This window comes from Vulpes vulpes, unplaced genomic scaffold (assembly GCF_048418805.1).
Source record: "Vulpes vulpes isolate BD-2025 unplaced genomic scaffold, VulVul3 u000000693, whole genome shotgun sequence".
NCBI classification, from domain to species: Eukaryota; Metazoa; Chordata; class Mammalia; order Carnivora; family Canidae; genus Vulpes; species Vulpes vulpes.
This window is the reverse complement of record NW_027325823.1, coordinates 29,943-50,417: the sequence shown is the minus strand read 5'-3', so window position 1 is coordinate 50,417 and position 20,475 is coordinate 29,943. Positions and strand designations below refer to the sequence as shown.

General features: G+C 41.6%; 2 pseudogenes; one reads left to right on the top strand and one right to left on the bottom strand.

Moving 5' to 3' along the window:
* Positions 1–1,096: 1,096 nt before the first annotated feature.
* On the bottom strand, positions 1,097–2,234 carry LOC112912433 (eukaryotic translation initiation factor 3 subunit H pseudogene; annotated as a pseudogene).
* A 6,813-nt stretch (positions 2,235–9,047) lies between these two features.
* On the top strand, positions 9,048–17,120 carry LOC112912429 (large ribosomal subunit protein uL24 pseudogene; annotated as a pseudogene).
* Positions 17,121–20,475: the final 3,355 nt, after the last annotated feature.

The following is a 20,475-nucleotide window of genomic DNA, read 5'->3' as shown; positions in this document are numbered from 1 at the left end:
TGCTAGATCCTAGGGCAGTTTTATTTTTAACTTTTTGAGGAACTTCCATACTATTTTACACAGTTCCTGTACCAGTTTACATTCCCACCAACAGTGCACAAGGGTTCGCTTTCTCCACATTGTTGGGTGTTTAGTTTTTAAAACTCAAATTCATGACATATTTTCTTCTGCATCTACAGGGAATGTAACGAATTTTTCTTAATATATTAATTCTGTGAAATACATCTATTTTTCAAGTGCTCAACCACTCCATTTGTAGAACTGTCTTGACTTTCTTCTGATATATTAGCCTTTTAAAACATATAACGGGATTTGTTTTGTTAGTGTTTTATTCATGATTTTTCCTTCTATGCTTTTGTGAAGGATTGGCCTGTGCATTTCATTTCTTATAATGTTCTTATAACGTTTAGGCCTCATAGAATGAAATGAGAGGTGATTCCTCTTTTTTCCTATTTTCTGGCTGGTATGCAAGATTGCCATTATTTCTTCCTAAAAGTTTTGTAGATTTAATTGGTGGGGTCATCAGAATATGGAAATTGTTTGTTGCTGTTTTCTTCAGATTCCACGTATTTAGTATTTAGAAGCATTCAGAGGATGGTTTGTTGTTTTTGTGTCATTTGTGTTTTCTTGAAGTTTGTACATTGTATCTAAACCTTCAGATTTATTTACATACAGCTGCTCATGATTTTGACTAATGATCTTGTAATATCCTTATTGTCCGTAGCTATGTCTCTTCATTTGTTCCAGACATTGTTTTTTAGATAACTTCTCTCTTTTACCTTCAGGCCCACAAAGGTGATGGTCAATTGTGCTGTCCTTCTGAAGAACCAACCTTGGCTATTTTGTTTTATCTTTAATGTATTAATGCTCTTATCCTTATTTCATTTCACCTGCTTTCTTTGAGTTTAGTCTGCCATTCTATTAAATTACTGAAATAGACATGCAGGTTATATTTATTTTTTTATGCCTTTCTTTTTGGAGTATATACATTAAGGCAGTATCCTACAAATTTTCATAATACGCAGTTAAAATATATGTATTTAAATTTTTTGTTTTATTTTTATCTTATTGTTAGCTAGAAAGACTTTTCAATACGCAAATGTATTTCTTCCAAGGGTCGCCCCAATGTGATCTCAAGAGTCCATGTTAACTCCTTTTCTGGAAACTTCCTTTTCTCAGTTGTTGTATTCCTGAAGAGCCTGGGCCATGAAGAGTTTGCCTAAGTTTTGGGCAGTGAACTCCTTGATGTTCTGGCAGTAAGTGTTAATCTGGCTTGCAATGAGTAGAGAATCCATCCTGGCAGGAGGCTGGGGTGGTTTGAAAAGTTTGGACAGATCCTCCTCAGGCAGTGGGGCTTCTCTTTGACTCTGGTGCTGCATATTCCCCTGCCGGTGAGGCTGCTGATACTGATGTTTCTGCTGCTGTTGTTTACTCGTGTTCCTCATGTATGTGTTATATTTAACTATATCTTGGCTCATTTCATCCACTCTGTCCATCAGCAACTGTAGATTCTTCCCCAAATGATTGCTGGTAGCAAGACTGAGCAATTCATGTTTATCTGCTACAGCTGACTTCTTCTCAAGCTCCCACATTAGGACGTTGATCAGATGTGAATTTCTAATTACAATCGGCACTTCTTCAAACATGTGCTCAAAGGTGATATTTCCCTTTTTCAATGCTTCAGGAGAAAAATCCTTCTCTTCACAAACTTCCATTAGTTTAGGAGTCAGTCTGTATGCTTTCAGCGAGAGAGACCCTTGGGCAGCTTCTATGGGATTGTAAATGAGAACGACAGATTCTTCAATGGCATGCTGGTAACTGAACTGAGAATCCAGGAGTGCTCAGGTGACGAACAAACCATAGTATGTGGACTGGTACCAGCCCACGTGGAGGTGATCGATGTTGACATGGCAAAGGCTGGGCATCATTTCCACCTGATACTGGACTTCATCAAAATCAGCATCATCTTCTGTGTGCTGGGGGAAAGGGAAGCAGTTGGTAATTTCAAGTCAATCTTCTACAACCAAGCCCCAAAGCACTTCTTGAACCACTTCGGTTCCTTGTCCCTCTTCTTGATAATGTTTGATTATTTTTAATACCACCAAGCCATCTATCTGCCCTTGCTTCACGGCAGAATCTCCGGACCCGCCTTTGCCTTTGCCTTTCCCCGCCTGGCCGGTGGTGGAGCTGGAAGAAGGGGCAGCAGAGCCGGTGCCTTCCTTGCAGGATGCCATCTTTTCCTAAAACTTCATTAACACTTTCTTCTTTGGGCTCTGAGTTAAATATCCTCTAAGGAAGGATATTTCTTAATAAAAAGCACATGGGTGATTTTCTAGCTATCACTGGTTATTAACTTAAAACCTAATGGCATGGTAGTCAGAGACACTACTCCTTATTATTTCATTGTCTCAAAATTTGCTAAGATGCGCATTATGGTCAACGTGTAGTCAGTTTTGATAAATATAAATAGCACTTAAAAGCCCATGTATCCTGCAGTTGTCGAGTGCACCAATATAAAGGCATTCGTTCAATGAGACCAGCATTACATTACCCTGATACCAAAACCAAACAAAGACACGACAACAAAAGAGAATGAATACCTCTGATTAACATAGATGCAAAAATCCTTAACAAAATACTAGCAAACCAAACCTAAGAATACATTAAGAAAATCATTCACCACAATCAAGTGGGATATATTCTCAGGATGCAAAAACGGTCCACCATTTGCAAATCATTCAACACGATACATCAAACTAATAAGAGAAAGTTTAAAACCATATGATCCTTTCAATAGATGCAGAAAAAAACATTTGACAAAGTGCAACATCCATTCATGATAAATACCCTCAACAAAGTAGGTGCAGAAGGAACACACCTCAACACAATAAAGGGCTTATATGAAAAACCCACAGTCAATATCAATACTCAATGGAGAATTACTGAAAGCCTTTCCCTTCATGTCAGGAACAAGACAAGGATGTCCACTCTCATCAGTTTTATTCAACACGGTACTGGAAGTCCTAGCCACAGCAATCAGACAACAAAGAGGAATAAAAGACATCCAAATCTGAAAGGAAGAACTAAAACTTTCGCATTTGTAGATGGATGACATGATACAATTTATGGCAAATGCAAAAGGCTCCACCAAGAAACAAATAGAACTAATAAACAAATTCAGTAAAGTCACAGGGTACGAGATGAATGTACAGAAATCTGTTGCATTTCTTTTCTTTAAGATTGTATTTATTTATTCATGAAAGACAGAGAGAGAGAGAGAGAGAGAGAGGCAGAGACATAGGCAGAGGGAGAAGCAGGTTCCTTGTGGGGAGCCCGATGCAGGACTTGAACCCAGGACCCCGCGATCACGCCCTGAGCCGAAGTCAGACTCTTAACCAGTGAGCCACCCAGGCGTCCCTCTGTTGCCTTTCTATACACTAATAATGAAGCAGCAGAAAGAGAAGTTGAGAAAACCATCCCATTTGCAATTGCGCCAAGAAGAATAAAATACCCAGGAATAAACTTAACAAAAAAGGTGAAAGACCTGTACTCTTAAAACTACAAAACATTGATGAAAGAACTTGAAGAGGACACAAAGAAATGGAAAAACATTCCATCCTCACAGATTGGAAGAACAAATATTATTAAAATGTCTATGCAACCCAAAGCAATCTACAGATCTAATGCAATCCCCATCAAAACAACTACAGCTCTTTTCACAGAACTAGAACAAAAAAAAATCCTAAAAATTTATATGGAACCACAAAGGACCACAGAGAGCTAAAGCAATCTTGAGAAAGAAAAACTAAACTGGCAGTGTCACAGTTCTAGAATTCAAGTTCTATTACAGAGCAGTAGTAATCAAAAACAGTATGGCACTGCCCCAAAACTAGACACATAGTCAGTGGAACACAATAGAGAGTGCAGAAATTAATGCACAGCTATATGGTCAATTAAGGTATGACAAAAAGGGTGAGAGTATACAACGGGGGAAAAGACAGTCTCTTCAACAAAGACTGTTGGGAAAATTGGATAGCTACATGCAAATGAATGGAACGGGACTGCTGTCTTACACCATACACAAAAAGAAACTCAAAGTGGATTAAAGATCTAAATGAGAGACCTGAAACCATAAAAATGCTACAAGGGAACACACGTAGTAATTTCTGTAACATCAATCAGAGCATCATTTTTCTAGATACGTCTCCCGAGGCAAGGGAAAGAAAAGCAAAAATATACTGTCGGGACTACATCAAAATAAAAAGCTTCTGTAGAGGGACACCTGGGCGGCTCAGTGGTTAAGCGTCTGCCTTCAGCTCAGGGCGTGATCCTGGAGTCCCGGGATCGGTCCCACATCGGGCTCCTTGCATGGAGCCTGCTTCTCCTTCTGCCTACGTCTCTGCCCCCCCCTCTCTCTCTCTCTCTCTGTATCATGAATAAATAAACTTTTAAAAATGCTTCTGTACAGCGAAGGAAGCAATCAACAAAGCTAAAAGGCAACCTATTGAATGGGAGAGAATATTTGCAAATGATACATCCAATGATATTGGGTTAATATCCAAGATCTATGAAGAACTTGTACAAATCAATACCTAAAAAACAAATTTAAGGGCAGCCCTGGTGGCTCAGCGGTTTAGCGCCGCCTTCTGCCCAGGGTGTGATCCTGGAGACCCGGGATCTAGTCCCATGTCGGGCTCCCTGCATGGAGCCTGCTTCTCCCTCTGCCTGTGTCTCTGCCTCTCTCTCTCTCTCTCTGTATCTCTCATAAATAAATAAATAAATAAATAAATAAATTCCTTAAAAAATCAAATTTAAAAATCCAACTTAAGAATGGGCAGAAGACATGCACAGATATTTCTCCAAAGAAGACATCCAGATGGCCAACAGATACATGAAAAGATGCTCCAAATCACTGATCATCGGAGAAATGCCAATCAAAAGTACAATGAGATCACACCGCACACCTGTCAGAATGGCTAAAATCACCAACACAAGAAACAACAGGTGTTGACGAGGTTGTGGAGAAGGGTAACTGGATGGAAATGCAAACTGCTACAGTTGCTGTAGAAGACAGTAAAGGGTTGCTCAGAAAGTTAAAAGTAGAACTACCATATGATCCAGCAATCAGATTACTTGGTAGTGACACAAAATATACAAGAACACTAAATTCAAAGGGATATTTGACCCACAGTTATATGGGTTATAAACCTATATGTATTGCAGCATTACTTACAATTGCCTAATTATGGAAGCAGTAAAGGAGCAACGGAAACAAAGGAGTAAAGGGAAAAGAGGGAGAGAGAGAGAGAAAGAGAGAGAGAGAGAGAAGGAGAGAGAGAGAGAGAAACCAAGGAACAGACTCCTAACTATAGAGAACAGATTGATGGTTACCAGAGTGGAGTTTGATGAGGGGATGGTCAAAATAGGTGGTGGGGACTAGAGAGTACAATTATCATGGTGAGCACTGAGTAATGTACAGAAATGTGGAATCACTATATTGTACACCTGAAACAAATAAAGACTATATAGCAACTATACTGGAATTAAAATTTAAAAATAATAAAAACATACATGCATATTGCCAAGTTTGTTCATTGTATTTTTTATGTATTTTTTATTGGAGTTCGATTTGCCTACATATAGTATAACACCCAGTGCTCATTCTGTCAGGTGCCCCCCTCAGTGCCCATCACCCAGTCACCCCATCCCCTCACCCACCCACCTCCCCTTCCACTACCCCTTGTTCGTTTCCCAGGGTTAGGAGTCTCTTATGTTCTGTCACCCTCTCTGATTTTTCCCACTCATTTTCTCTCCTTTCCTCTATAATCCCTTTCACTATTTTTTATATTCCCTGTATGAGTGAAACCATATAATGACTGTCCTTCTCCGATTGACTTTTTACTTCACTCAGCACAATACCCTCCAGTTCCATCCACGTCGAAGCAAATGGTGGGTATTCATCGTTTCTAATGGCTGAGGAATAGTCCATTGTATATATAGACCACATCTTCTTTATCCATTCAACTGTCAATGGACACCGAGGCCCCTTCCACAGTTTGGCTATTGTAGACATTGCTGCCATAAACATTGGGGTGCACGTGTCTCGGCTTTTCACCGCATCTGTATCTTTGGGGTAAATCCCCAGCAGTGCAATTGCTGGGTCGTAGGGCAGATCTATTTTTAACTCTTTGAGGAACCTCCACACAGTTTTCCAGAGTGGCTGCACCAGTTCACATTCCCACCAACAGTGCAAGAGGGTTCCCCTTTCTTCACATCCTCTCCAACATTTGTCTTGTTAATTTTCACCTTTCTCACTGTGTGAGTGTTCATTGTATTTTTCAAATCTTTTATATCTTTGTAATTTTTTATCAGTACATTCTGTCGGTAGCGAGAAAATTGTTTTAAAACCTCCCATCATGCTTATGGATTCACATATATGTCCTCGCAGCTCTGCCAAGGTTTGTGTTATATTTTGAGACTGCTGTTCAGTGCAAACAGGCTCATAACTTTTATATCTCTGGTGAGTTATGCCTGTTATGATTATTAGGCATCCATTTTTACCTATTGTAATGCCTCTTTGCCTAAAAGGCCATTGTTTCTGATGTAAATCAAGCTACACCAGCTTGTCTTTCTTAATATTTTAAGGTATATGTTTTTCTAATTTGTAACGTTGAATTTTTTGTACAACTATACTTGAAGTACATTTTTGTAAGCACCATAAGGTTGGTTTCCATCTTCTTCTCCTCCTTACCCCTCCTTCATCCTCCTCTTTTTCCTCCTCCTCATCCTCTGCATCCAGACTATTAATCTTTGTCTTCTAATTGGAGTATTTATCTCTAAAGTGATTATTGACACATTCAGGTTCATATCTAACATCTTAGTATCTTCTATTTCTCCTGCTTGTTTATGCTCATTTATCTCTTAGTTCTTGCCTTCTTTTGGATTAATTTAAAAAATGCGTCTATTTTCCACCTCTACCACCTTGATAGATATTTCCTTTTTAATTGTTCTTTTAGCGGTTATTTGGAGACTACTACATGCATTTTTAACTTCTCAACATCTAATATAAATTGACCTTTTCATGTCATCACAGAAAATGTAACTACCTTAGAACACTTAGCGCACATTTACTCTCTCCTTACTTTAATGTTGCTGCTGCCAATTTAATCGCTCGTAGACAGACAAATGCAACCACACGTGGTTTTAACCTCAAAAGACATTATCCTTTTTAGTATCATTTTCTAAAACCAGCTTCATTACTTCCTCATCTTTAAGTTTGATCAGGGGTTGTTCTCTTTCTGCTCAAAGAATACACTTACATATTTCCTTAAGAGTGGTGGTGCTGGTGAAACATCCCTTTCTAATTTAAATTAATAGATTTTAACATTTGCCTCAGTGTTGTGCTTATACAGAATTGTTTGGAAAGTATAGAGAGTTCCTGCATACTCCTCCCCACCACCTGCACCCTGCCCTTGGATTCCCCTATCATTGACATCTTGTATTACTGCGGTCCATCTGTTACAACTGATACAACTGATGAACCAATCAATATTGATTCATGATTATTAAAATCTATAGTTTACACCCCAGTTAATTCTCTGTGTTGTACTTTTGACAAGTGTGTAACGACGAGTCCATCATTACTGTAACATAGAGAATACTTTCACTGTCCTACGGCTCTCTTTTGCTCCATTTATCCTTCCTTCCTTCCTTCACTCCTCCCAAAGCCTGGCAACCATTGATCTTTTTAGGGTTTCCACAGTCTTGCCTTTTCCAGAATAGCATATGTGCTTGCTGGAATCATACAGTCGGTAGCCTTTCCAGGTTGTCTTTTTCCATGTGGCAACATGCTTTTAGGTTCCTGAATGTGTCTGCAACTCGGTAACTCTTTTCTCGCTATCGCTGAATAATACTGCATTACATGGATGTAGCACAGTTTATCCACTTACCTATTACAGGTCATCTTTTGTTCGAGCTCTAACGAGGTATGGTTGACAAGTAATAATTGTATACGTTTAGGTGGGGTAACGTAAGGTTTTGATCTACACAATGGAATGACTACCATGATCAAACCAATTAATGCAGTTACTTTTTTTTTTTTTTTGCGGTGAGAACACTTGGTATGTACTCTCTCGGCAAATTTCAAGTATACGATGCATTATTATGAGCTATAGTCACCATGCTGTAATTATTTCATTCAAGTTTTAGCAATCATGAATAAAGCTGCTGTAAATTTTTGTGTGCAGGTTTTAGAGTGGACAAATGGTTTCGACTCACTTGGGTAATTACCAAGAGGCATGATCGCTGGGTAATAAAACAGGAATATGAAACATTCATTGTTTTGTTTGTCTGAAAGTATCTTTATTTCCCTTTCTTCTTGGGTGGTATTTTTCCTGGTTATATAACCCTAAGTGGGCCATTATATTCTTTCGGTACTTTGAATATATCATCGTACAGACTTCTGGACTTCCTTGAAAGTCAATTGCCACTCCCATTTGTCCAGTTTTGAAGCAACCATTTACCCTGGTTACTTTCATGATGTTCTTCTTGTTTGCCTTTCTTTGTTGTTGTTGTTGTTTTCTGTTTGGTTTGGTTTGGTTTGGTTTGACAATGTAAGTTTAAAAGCTGTTTCCTTTAGAATTATCTTGCTTGGGATTCTAGTCTTCCTTGAGTCTTGAGCAAGATGTTATTCATCAGTTTGGAAACACCAGGCCCTTATCAGTTCAAATATTGCCTAGGCACTTTTCTCTATCATCCCTTCACTTAACTCCAATTAAAATATGTTACATGTCTGTTCGCCTCTGCATCCGCTGATTCTCTTCCTACCCATTCTGTATTTTCCAACGTGTTTTCTCTCTACATTTTGTTCCGGATATTTTTATCTGATCCATCATGGAGTGCACTAATCTCTCCTCACCAAGTGTTAAAAACATACCCAACACAGTTCTTGCTTTCAGATATTTTTATTTTTTTATATGTACAATATCCATTCTGTTTATTTTTTGTTTTGTTGAGACATATATTACGTTCAATAAACTCAGTGGACAATGAACCGTAAGTGTACAGTTTGATGGGTTTTGACAGATTGAAACGTGTGTGTAACTATCACCAATATCAAGATAGAGAACATTTCAAGTGTCCTCCAACGGGCTCTCCTGTGCCTTTCAAGTCATTCTCCTTGTTCCACCTCCAGCCCTGGGCAACCACCTAGCTCTCTTGTCTCGTTTGAGTTTTAACTTCTCAAGAATTATATGCCAAATGAAACAGACAGCATGCAGAATAGTGTTTCCAGTCTTCCATGTAATGCTTCTGATATTCCCAAGCATTGTGTATGTTGTTGGTAGTTTGTTCCTTTCTGATACACTGTATGGAGGATACTTGATGTAAGGAGCACTGGGTGTTATATGCAACTGATGAGTCACTAAATGCTACCCCTTAACCTAATAATATACTGTAGGTTAACTAAATTTAAATAAAACATTTTCTCGAAAAAGGATATCAATGAAATAGAAGACAAACCACAGAGGAAAATGGAACGAAACCAATGGCTGTTTATTTTTTTAAGATTTATTTATGTATTCATGAGACAGAGAGGCAGAGACATAGGCAGAGGGAGAAGCAGGCTCCCTGCAGAGAGCCTGATGTGGGACTGGATCCCCAGACCCCGGGATCAAGCCCTGAGCCGAAGACAGATGCTCAACCGCTGAGCCATCCAGGTGTACCCCAACAGCTGCTTAATCAAATAATTAATACAATCAATACAACTCTATATAAACTAATCAAGAAAAATTAGTTAAGACGCTAATGACCTGTATCAGGAATAGTGGAGGGAACATGACTTTAGAGTGCAGAACCGCAAAAGTAACAATAAGGGAAAGTATGAATAATTTCATTACCGAAAAATTGCCAACGTAGATAAAATGGACAAATTCTCTCAAAGATGCAATCTATCAAAGTCCATACAAGGAAATACAGAATGCTTAAATATACTTGTATCCCTTAAAGAAATAGAATCTGTGGCTAAAAACCTTCTCACAAAGGAAGCTCCAGGCACCACTGGCCCCGCTGATGTGTGTTCTACAAACTATTTCAGGAAGAAATAGCGCCACTTTTACAGAATTCTGTCAGAAAAAATGAAGATGGAATACTTCTCAGTTCATCCTGTGAAAGCTAGAAGTGTCCTTGTGCCAAAACCAGAGGCATTACAAGGAAATATAACTGCAGATCAATATCCCCCAAGAACATAGACACGAAAAATTTTAACAAATGTTAGTAAATTGAAACCCCAAAATATGGAAGACTTTCTTTATGGCAAAATGAGGTTTCTCTCAAAATGTAAGTCCTTTCAAACATAATCAGATTAATAGATTTGTAATCTATTAAGATGGCCTCTAGAGCATAGAAAAGGCAAGGAACGGATTCTCCCCTAGGGGCCTCAGATGAACATAACTCCTCCGCAGACACATTGATTTTGGCCTTGTAAGACCCATTTTGCACTTCTGACCTCCAGAGCCCTAAGATAACACACCTGTGTTGTTTCAAGCCACTGAAGTATGTGGTAATTTATGATAGCTGCAATGTGATACTTATATAAACCAGAAAAGGCATTTTAATTTTTTTGTAAGAACCTTTTTTATTTTTTTATTTTCATTTTTTATAAATTTATTTTTTATTGCTATTCAATTTGCCAACATAAATAATAACACCCAGTGCTCATCCCATCAAGTGCCCCCCTCAGTGCCCATCACCCAGTCACCTCCACCCCCCGCCCACCTACCCTTCCACCACCCCTAGTTCGTTTCCCAGAGTTAGGAGTCTTTCATGTTCTGTCTCCCTTTCTGATATTTCCCACTCATTTTTTCTCCAGAAAAGGCATTTTTAAATATAAATTCAATTAGTCAACCTTTAGTACATCATCGGTTTCAGATGTAGTGTTCAATAATTCATGAGACGGGTATAACACCCAGTGCTCATCACATTACGTGTCCTCCTTAAGGCCCATCATCCAGTTACCCCATCCCCACACCGACCTCCCCTCCAACAACCCTCAGTTTGTTTCCTAGAGTTGAGATGAGAGTGTCTTATGGTTTGGCCACCTCTCTGTTTTTTATCTTATTTTCCTTCCTTTCCCTTCTGTTTATCTTTTTGTTTCTTAAGTTCCACACATAAACGTCAGCTTCTTTTTTTTTTTTTTAAAGATTTGTTTATGAGAGAGAGAGAGAGAGAGAGAGAGAGAGAGAGAGAGAGAGAGGCAGAGACACAGGCAGAGGGAGAAGCAGGCTCCATGCCGGGAGCCTGATGCAGGATTCGATCCGGAGACTCCAGGATCGGACCCTGGGCCAAAGGCAGGCGTCAAACCGCTGAGCCACCCAGGGTTCCCGAACGTCAGCTTCTGATATCTTTTTGCTTCCTTCTTTCTACTTCCTCTCAGTTCATTTTCTACACCTTTTTGTTGCATCTTAGCTTCGTATTTTATTGATGTTAAACCTTTCTTCTTTCCTCATATAAACACGTAAAGCTACAATTTTCTCTCTAGGTGGTGCTTTCGCTGAATCATACAAGAGTCTACAGGATGTGATACAATTCTCTTCCGTTCAAAGGACTTTCAAATTTCCCCAGTGCCTGTCTCTGGCCCTGTGTTATTTTGAAGTCCGTTGGTTAATTTCAATGTTTTGCAGATTCTCTTGAAATCTTCTTGCTATAGATTGCTTGTTTAACTCCACTGTGCCCAGAGAACATCCTTTACATGGATTTCAGTCCTTCTTCATTGATAGAGCATTATTTCATAACCCATGATAGACTCGTGCTTGTTGCACATTTCATTGCTTGTCAAGAAAATGCGTCGGGCAGCCCGGGTGGCTCAGCGGTTTAGCGCCGCCTTCAGCCCAGGGTGTGATCCTGGAAGCCCGGGATTGAGTCCCACGTCAGGCTCCCTGCATGGAGCCTGCTTCTCCCTCTGCCTGTGTCTCTGCCTCTCTCTCTCTCTCTCTCTCTCTGTGTGTGTGTGTGTGTGTGTCTCGTGAGTAAATTAGTAAAATCTTTTTTAAAAAGGAAATGCAAAAAAAAAATTAAATTAAATTAAATTAAATTAAATTAAAAAATAAATTAAAAAAGAAAACGCATATTCCACTCTAGCGGGTGGGATGTTCTATAATTGAGTTGATTTAGCTGGTAGTGTTGTTAATGTCTTCTTCATACTTCTGGACCTTCTATGTATTTGCTATATCAAAATCTAAGAGAAGTTCTGAAATTTCCAACTATTAAATATATTGGTCTATATGTCTTTTCAGTTCTATCAGCTTTCACTTTATGCCATTTAAAGTTCTGTTTTCCAGTGTACCTGAGGATTGTTATGCTTTCCTGAATTATTGATGCTTTTATCATTATTAAATGTCCCTGTGTATCATCGGTAATACTCCTGGTCCAAACATTTAACTTAGCCATTATCATAACTTGTTTTCTTACAATTTATGTTGACATGGTATCTCTTTTTCAATCCTTTTACATTTAACCGATCTCTGTCTCCATCTTAAAGTGAGTTTCACACTTCCCTTCTGCAGCCATCACTGAAGCGCCAGCAACCAATGTGATGTTCAATCCCTCTGTGACTTCTGACCAGAGCAAAACCATGAAAGACATTGCAGTGCACCTTCCCACATTTGCAGGAAGGTTATGTCTTCCCCTCTTCCTAAAGAGCTGAGACAGAAGTACAACCTTTAATCTATGCCCACCTGAAAGGATGATGAGGTACAGGTTGTGCCAGGACACTGCAAAGGCCAGAAAATTTCAAAGTAGTCCAGGTCCACAGGAAGAAATATGTCATCTACATTGAATGAGTACAGTGTGAGAAGGCAAATGGCACAACTGTCCATGTGTGCATTCACCCTAGCCAGGTGGCTACCACTAGACTACAAGTAGACAGAAACTACAAAATGACCCTTGAAGGTAAAGCCAAATCTCGCCAAGTAGGAGAGGAAAGGGGCAAATATAAGGGAGAAACATTGATAAGAGACAGGAATAAAGTATTCTTATATAAGTCTTTAAATAAAAAAAATTGTTATAATGAAAAAACACCAAAGTGAGTTTCCATTCAATGGCATATTGTGGCTTGCAGCTCTCCTGCCTAGCAATCTCTGCCTTTCACTGGGAAAGTTTAGAACATGTACAATTAACTGAATTATAGACATGATTGGCTTTAAAGTCATCATCTTTTTTGAGTAGCATTATTTCTTCTTTTCTTTCTTCTTTTCAAGCTTGCTTATTTGCTTCCTTCCTTCTTTTATTTCCTTCTTTCCTTTATTTTTCTTTTCATTCTTTCTTTAACCCAATTCCCTCACCAGCTTATGTATTACTGAAGTATTTTTCATTCTCCTTTCTTAGTTTGAAATATTCTTCTGGATCCCAATTTCAATCTACAATATTTCAATATTGGTTTAATACTTACTCCTTTTGTTTTACATTCAAGTGGTTCCTGTAGGGATTATATTATACATAGTTAAAATTAGGCATTTCATAAGTCAATCGGAGAAGGACAAACATTATATGGTCTCATTCATTTGGGGAATATAAAAAATAGTGAAAGGGAATAAAGCGGAAAGAAGAAAAATGAGTGGGCAATATCAGAAAGGGAGACAGAACATGAGAGACTCCTAACTCTGGGAAACGAACAAGGGGTGGTGGAAAGGGAGGTGGGTGGGGGGTGGGGGTGACTGGGTGACGGGCACTGAGGGGGGCGCTTGATAGGATGAGCACTGGGTGTTATGCTATATGTTGGCAAATCGAACTCCAATAAAAAAAATTAGGCATTTTACCTTTAATGATAAAATTTTTCTTCATGTACAAAGTATGCTTTTATTTCTACACTCCCATCTGTTTGCTTTTATTTCCATAGACTTTATTTATACATACATTGTGTCCCCCACAATGCATTGTTATTGGTGGTGTAAACAGAGTTAACTTTTTAAAAAAAGATTTATTTATTGATTTGAGAGAGGGAGAGAGGGAGAGAGAGAGAGAGAACGGGCACACAGGAAAAGGGGAAGGCTGAGAAGGAGAGGGAGAGAGAGAATGTCAAGCAGACTCCCTGCTGAGCATGTAGCCTGATGCAGGGCTCAGTCTCAGGAGCCTGAGATAATGACCTGAGCCAAAATCCAGAGCTGGATGCTTCACCGACTGAGCCACTCAGGCTTCCCAACATTCAGTTAACTTTTAAAGAAAGGTTTTAAAAGGTAAAATAATTAACCCTCGCTGCATTTACCATTTATATAGCTATTCATTCATTCCGGTTTATCTGGGTTGACATTTGGGATGGTTTTCTTTAACCCTAAAAGAATGTAGTCAATATTTTCTATAGTGGAGTACACTGCTGTTCAATTCTAATGATTTTTTGGTCGAAAAGAACTATTTTGCCATTCTTTCTTTAATTGTATTTTAAAAATCGTGACATGGACTTCTTTTGGACATCTGGTTCTAGGGATTTGAACACATGTATGGATTCTTGTAGCCACCATCACCATATGTGTTCAGAATGCTTCCATAGCCCCCCTGAAGTCCCTGGTGCTATCCCTTTGTAGTCACATACTCTCTCTACACCTCACTATGGGACCACTGACTTGCTCTCTTTTATGATAGTTTTGTCACAGCAGGAAAGCCATAGAAATGGAATCATTTAAAATGGGACCTTCTGAGACTGGCTTCTGCCACTAAGCAGAATGCTTCTGAGTTTTATCCAAGTTGTTGACTATATCAGTGCTTCATTCCTTTTGGCCATTGAATAGTATTTAATTGTATGGAAAGAATACACTTTGTTGGCAGGATACTAGGGTTGTTTCAAGTTTTGAGTGATTAGGAACAGAGCTGCTACAAACATTCATTTACAGGTTTTTGTATGAAATCCAGTTGAAACTTCTCCGGGAGAAATACTTAAGAGTGCGATTGCTAGGGCCATATGGCTGAGTATATGTTTAACTTCATAAAAAGCAATAAAATTGTTTTTCAGAGTGGTTGTGTTGCCTTACGTTCCCTCCAGTAATATGTGGTGAATCCAGTTGCTGCCCATCCTCAACACCATTTGATATTGTCACGTGTTTGTGGTTTCCTTGCTTGTTTTTTTTTGTGTGTGTGTGGCAATTTCAGCAATTTTAATATAGGAATACTGGTTTCTCACCATCATTTTAATTTGCATTGCCTGAGAGCCAGTGAGTGTGATCATCTGTTCATGTGCTCAATTGCCACCTATATATCCTTTTGGTTGAGGTATCTGTTCAAGTATGTTCTCCATTATTTTCTTGCTGTTGAGTTTTGACAGCTCCTCATATACCCTGGATACAAGCTCTCTGTTGTTTAGGTAACTGTAAATCCATTCTCCCAGCCTGAGATTTTTCTGCTCAAACCCTCAACAGCGTTTTTCGCAGATAAAAAACAAGGTGGCGGGAAAGTGGGTGGTGTTTTACATAGAACATCTTTCTCAAATGCAGGTCAAAGATTTTGTTGTTTCCTTCTAAATGTTTTGCAGTTTTATAGTCTTGATTTATATCTAAGATTTATTTTTCCTGAGTTATAAGATGTGAGATTCTTTTTCTTTTCGATGGACATTCAGGTTTTTCCACACATTTGTTGAAACCTTCTGTACTTAGGTAATGTGATTCCTCCACATTTATTTTTTCCCCCATACTTGTTTTGCCTATTCCTTTTGCTCGTGTGTTTGTTTTTTCTTTCCATATAAACTTTAGGATAGGCTTGTCTATATCTACAACACATCCTGCTGCCAGGATATTGATTGAAATTATAGTAAGTCCAGACATAAATTTAAGAATTTACATCTTTATCATGTTGAATATTCTAATCTGTGACCATGGCATGTTCTTCTATGTATTTGGATATTCCTTTATTTCTTTTTTTCCCCAGTGTTTTGCTGTTTTTAGCACATAAATACCCTGCATCATTTGTTAGATTCGCATCTAAGAATTGACTTTCTTTTTTGAGTGGTAGATTTCATTTTCCAACTCTTCTTTGCTAGTGTATAGAAATATGGTCGATTTTTGTGTTTTGATCTTGTATCCTGCACTCTAGATTGATTAGCTTATTAGTCCTAGGATATTTTTGTATGTCTGTATGACTTTAACACAGACAATCAGGTTGTCTGTGAATAGGGGCCATTTTGATTGAGTGATTGATTGATTTTTAAAAGTTTTATTTATTGGCTTGAGATAGAGAGCTAGAGAGAGGATGAGCCTTGGGGAGGGGCAGAGGGAGAGGGAGAAGTGGGTTTCCCGCTGAATGGGGAGCCCAAAACCAGGCTCCATTCCAAGACCCTGAGATCATGACCTGGGCTGAAGACAAACGCTTAACCGCTTAAGCTTAACCGACTGAGCCGCCGAGGTGCCCCACCATTTTGATTTAATCTACTGATTCATGGTGTCACCGCACGGATGAATAGCCAAAGCATTCAAGCAGAGCAAAAGAAGGCGGGCACGAAAGATTACATACTGCACGTTTATGTGTATAACAGACACTAGGAAAGAGAATTCTAATCTATGGTGATATAGAAAGAAGGTCACTGGTGGCCTAAGGCTGGATGTGGATGCTAGGGATTCACTGGGAAGGGGTGCAAGGGAACACGATTAAGTAGTGAAAATGTTCTCTTCCTTGATTGGAGTGGGAGTGACGTGGATGGAAACATTTGTCAGTGTCCATGGAACTGGACACTTCAATGGGCATTATTTTGTTTGTAAATTAAACCTCAATAAAGCTGATAAAGAGAACCCCATTGTTAGGTCAATTTGGAGTGCCTCAAGTTGCTAAAAGGCAAAACAGAGACCTGTGATAATGAAAACATTCAGGGCCTTATCATCATTCAAAGGTTGTGTTCGTGGGCACCATGCAGAAGGCTCTGGCCAGCCTCCCCTCCCACCCACCCCCGCCACCACACAGATGAACAAAGTGTGCTTCAGAACAAGAATTTGAAACTACAATGGTTGGACTCCATCTCCTGGGAAACGGCCTTCTGCATTGATTTTTTTTTCTCTTAACTTACCCTTGCCCTCACTGCATTCTGACCCTGTGCCTTGTGCCCTTTTCTTCAGGTCAAGGGGGAAAAAAAGCAAGAGGAGGAGATTTGAGATGGTGGCCTGATTGTAGAGGTGCTCCACTGTGTCTCCATTCCAGTTGCTGGGACCCCAAAGTTTCATAGACAGCTTCAGAAACAGGCTAAAGCATCACATGCAGCTGCTATTCTTCCACAAGGCACGTGATTCTCCAGCTCTCAGGGATCTCAGATTCCTGGCTAATAGCGATGGGCTAGTGGTAGTAGAACTACATCTTTCCATTTCTTCCCTCTCTGTGTCAGGAGGCCCACGTTCACCTAGACCTTGTCTCTGATATCTCTTCCCCTGAGGCTCATGAGGTAGCACCATGCTGTAATTGCCTAATGTTTTTCAAAGGCCAGGTACAAATCGAGACTTCCATGGACAGGGTAGGGGAGCTGCTTTGTTCCACACCCTCCTAAACTGTAACCCCACAGTCTCTGTAATTTTCTTCCTTCATGTGGTGATTGGTATGTACACTGCTTTCATTTCTTGAGCTTTGTAACGCATAGATACGTCAACTATTTCCAAAGAAAATTGCCTGCATTGGTTGAGCCACAGCCTAAGGCGGGAAGCTTGGCAAGGAACTGTTGTGTCACCTTCAGGTGTGAGAGCCCTTTTCTGACATGGAAACTGAAGTGCTGGCACCTCGGGAAACCGTGAGGGTGTGTGAGCAGCATTCAAAGTCATGTTGGAAGTGTACGATGTCCTGCAGATTTGTATCATTTCTATGATGGTAGTTTCCAAATAAAGCACACTTGCGGTATGGAGTCATCCAAAATTGAACCCCGGGGAACTTGGCAACTTGACATCGGACAAGTCATTTCCTCTGTCTGGCCTTCCGTCTCCTCACTGGAAAAGATGGTTGAGTTTGGGCTGAGGTTTCTGGTGCTAGTAGATTTCCGATACCTTCCAATCTCTACTGCTCGCTACCATCTTGGAGACGGTGAGGCAAGCACTGTAAGTAACCCTGGCTGCGCAGATGAGAAAATGGAGACTAGGCTCTGAGAGGTGGAGTGACTTGCCTGAGGTCACAGGGCTCAGGGGGACAGGGAGGGGTGTTAGTCTCAGGTGCTTTCCAGAGGACCTCCATCTCAGACATGTGGAGATTGAGAAGGGGGCACATGCACCTGTCATTCTCCCACTGCTTTACCCACTTCCTACCCGCTTTCATGCACAGGCCATACCAGCTGCTCCCAGCCCCCATGGGAACTGGGCCAGGCAGTGCTGGGTACATGCTTTTACCCTTATTACTCAGTGAGGAAACACTTGAGGCTCAGAGAGATGATGTGACAGGGGAAAGCAGATCCACAGGACCTCAGAGCTGGGGCACCCTAAGAGTACATCTAGCCCAATCCTGTGCTGTGAGAGGTGGGAACTCTGAAGGCCAGAGAGAGAAAAGGCTGAGCCAAGGTCACTCGACCAGGTGGTGGCAGAGCTAGGTCAGAGGCCTCAGGCAAGTCACTCCCCTTCTCAGTCCATTTTGTCATGTGTGCCGTGGGAACAGTCACCCCTGCAGAGTACCAGGGAGGATGGAATGAGATCTTGCACCCAAGCACTGGGCTCCAGGGCCTGACAGTGATGATGACAAAGAGGAGGAGGAGGCTGGGAGGGTGGTGGGGGCCTTAAAAGCCCAGGATGAACCATGGGGACAGGGAAGCCATGAGGGGTGGGGTCCTGGCCCAGTGAAGGGAGGTGGGAAGTACTAAGCACAGCCTGGATGGGTGAGAGTGTCTGCTGTTGGAGAGTGGTGAGAGATAGAAGTGTGGCTCCCATGACACTGTGAACCCCTCCAAGGTGGTGGCAGCCAGCTACAGTGGACAGAGCACACATTTAGCCTTGGAGGATCTTGGGTTGGGGCCCCAGGAGGGAGACTTGCCTTGGTGGCACGTTTGCCCTGTGAGTAAGCAGGTGGGCTGCCTCTCAGGTGACCAGCCTGAGAGTCAATCTGTCAGCATTCCCCTGGGTGTTCCTTCCTCCCTCTTCCAAGAGGCCACCCCACTGTGTTCTTCCTCCCCGCCCACCCTGCTCTCAACTGTCCCATGCAGAGTGCAGCTCCAGGGAAGCCCCTTGCCCCCATCCTGCCCACCCCATGAGAGGGGCCAGCCAGGGGAAAGGAAGATGGAAGAGGGGAGTGTTACAAGCCCACAGGCCTGGGGAGGTGGCACCCTCACCAGCACCCTGTTTCTGAGAGCTGCTTTCTCCTCCTCGCCAGATGAGACGCTGTACCTCAGGTGTCCTCTGCACACAGTGCTCACGCTCACACCTGTGTCTTTGGGTGAGTGTCTGCACCCTCATCCATGAAAAGGCATGTGCCTGCTGTGTGCACAACAGGGTCCTGGGAGGTTCCCAGGGTGAGCGTGCCAGAAAAATCTTGGATCATTCATCACCCCAGGACTCAGATGCCAGGCATCGTTCATCCCTCTCTCATCCCAGACCATGCATCAGGAAAGCCAAAGTGAAGGGGACTCGATTTCTGTCGGAATCACAGTGTCCACGTGGCCAAGCAGGGACCCAGCAGCCAGGCAGGCAGACACCACAGCAGTGTGGCTAGGCAGAAACCCAGCTGAAGCCTGACTTCAGGGGAGGAAACCTTATACAGCTAGCGTCCTGAGGGTGTGACCTATGCAGCCCCATGGGACCCTTGCTCCGAGGGCCTGCACACGTAGTTCAATGTGTTACCGTCACTCTCTTGGGATTCTTAATGATTTCCGAGCAAGGGGTCCCACGGTTCTCATTCTCCACTGGGCCTGTGAAAGTATGTGCCTGGATCTGGGTCAGGAGCCAAGTCTGGGTGAGAGGAGGGAACCTCTTCTTGGGGGAAAAGAGGCAATGGTGTGCAGGGGTCCTCATACGATCCTCTTCTTCTTCTTAACCTGGGGCCTCGTCCTTCAACTGTGGGCATCACTGAGGGACCTGAGAGAGCTCTGGACACTGTTACTGCGTGCCACTGAGCCCTTCCCAGGCATCTCTGCTCTTACTGTCGTCCCTTGCAGGAATCGCAGTCCCAACCCCGCTCCTACAGAGATCACCCCAAGCCCTGGAAGACACCAGAACTTAGGCCCAGCCTTGGCCTTCACTGGTTCCCAGAAAAGGAGAGCTCTGGAGCCCACAAACAGGCCTCGGGTCCGGTCACAGGTTGTTGAGGTCTGTTTTCATTAAACCTACTCTGTGGGCAATTATGGCTCCTCCCTCAACCTGCTGGAGGGGTGAAAATGTCCCCGAGGCCTATCTCATTGTCCTGAAGACTCCACCTGAGGGAGGGATGAGGTGCTGAAGTTGTGTGGATGATGAGGGAAGGGTTCCAAGATGGCACCTCCAAAGATGGGGTGGAAGGGTCTTGGTGGATGTCTGTGGACCCTGTACCTTGGTGGGAGGGATAGTGGCACCA